This window comes from Rhagoletis pomonella, unplaced genomic scaffold, assembly GCF_013731165.1.
Source record: "Rhagoletis pomonella isolate Grant_MI unplaced genomic scaffold, Rhpom_1.0 Rhpom_scaffold_00004, whole genome shotgun sequence".
NCBI classification, from domain to species: domain Eukaryota; kingdom Metazoa; phylum Arthropoda; class Insecta; order Diptera; family Tephritidae; genus Rhagoletis; species Rhagoletis pomonella.
Genome location: NW_023458558.1, coordinates 44,952,513 through 44,954,060, shown reverse-complemented (window position 1 = coordinate 44,954,060; position 1,548 = coordinate 44,952,513). Strand labels below are relative to the sequence as shown.

At 35.4% G+C, this 1,548-nt stretch overlaps 1 protein-coding gene across 3 annotated transcripts in view; it reads right to left on the bottom strand.

Annotated features, from left to right (window-relative positions):
• LOC118737619 (dedicator of cytokinesis protein 3) overlaps positions 1–1,548 on the bottom strand; it is a 144,170-nt gene that overhangs the window by 59,876 nt on the left and 82,746 nt on the right. The gene's annotated exons all lie outside the window — the stretch shown is intronic.

Genomic DNA, 1,548 nt, shown 5'->3' with positions numbered 1-1,548 from the left:
CTTTAATAAAAAGCCAGCGTTTGATGGAAATTCGAAAATAACTGTATGTTTACTAAATTTAAAATTTCTTTTATATTTACATACTATAGATTTCACTAAAAATTAAGCGGATGCTTAAATAAATAGGTACTTAATCCAACGCATGTTTTTTTGTTTTATTTGCAGAAAACTTGGCTTGGATCAAGTGCCACGAATCGGTCCATTAGCAGTTGATCCGCATAACATCGGAGTTGTAGGTCTGTACAACGTGCATGTGACAAGTGCAGATAACGCAAAAGCATCGTCGGTAAGACAAACATTTGCATAGTTTATAAATTTGTATAATACCAATATAATTTATCAATTTTTTTCAATGCAGAGTCGCGGTACGTTACGTCGCAAAGTTCAGCGAAAAATACTTACACACCATTTATACTTTTGTATGCGTGATTTTGGCCACCGTATTGGTGGCGATGATGCTGAGGTATATTTCTTCCTATACGATGCCAATCCATCGCGCATGCGCGCGCTATCAGAACGTTTTTTGGTGAAAATATCAAAAGATGGTTTCTCAAATTATATAGAAAAGTTGCATAGCAACTGTACGGTATTCACAGATTTAGGTATGTTAAGATAAAAATTTCCATAATAAATTAAGATCATTGTGTATAAACTTTACATGTATGTATGTAACTTGTATATCAAAACTGTTTTCAGGTGCTGTGGATTTGAATGAAGATTTACATTTAGTGGCTGTGGTAATGCGTGTGGGGAAAATCATTCCGTCAGAGACGGGCAAAAAGGTTGAGAAGAATAATAGCCTTTGTTGTACGGGTCCCACTTATCGTCGTCCTTTTGGTGTGGGCGTGTTGCCACTAAATGAAATTATTCACTATGATAGTTCTGTCGAAACAGAGGAGAAGGAATTTAATTTTAAGGTTAGTGTACTCCGCTATGAAAAAAAATCATATAATCATAATTTTATATTTAAACAAGTAAGAAAGTCTAAGTTCGGGCGGAGCCGAACATTAAATACCCGGCGCAAGTATTAAATATATGTTTTTTCACCCTTCCGAAACCTTCCGCTAGATGGTAAGCCGAGGTGTATCAATTTTGAGTAAATTAGCGTCCTTCAATTTCGAAATATTGAAGTTTCAAGCATTTCTTAAATTTACCGTTATATGAGAATCGGCCGTTATTTTAGTCCGATTTCAATAATTTTCAACGTTTTGCTTACACGTGGCAAGTACAATAACCATACCGAGTTTGGTACAAATTCGTAGAACGGTTACCGATATACTTATATGTGATCATAAGTGGGCGGTGCCACGCCCATTTTCCAAAATTTTACCATAAACGTATTTCTTGGTAAAGAATTGTTGCAAGCATCAATTTTGAATAAATTAGCTTCAATATTTAATGATTTATCGAAGATTTTGTATTTCTCTAAATTACCGTTATATGGGATGTGGGCGTGGTTATTGTCCGATTTTAAAAGTTTTCGGCGGTTTTTTATGCTGTACCAAGGCCAACAACTGTGCCAAGTTTGGAAGAAATTGGTGCAGCGGT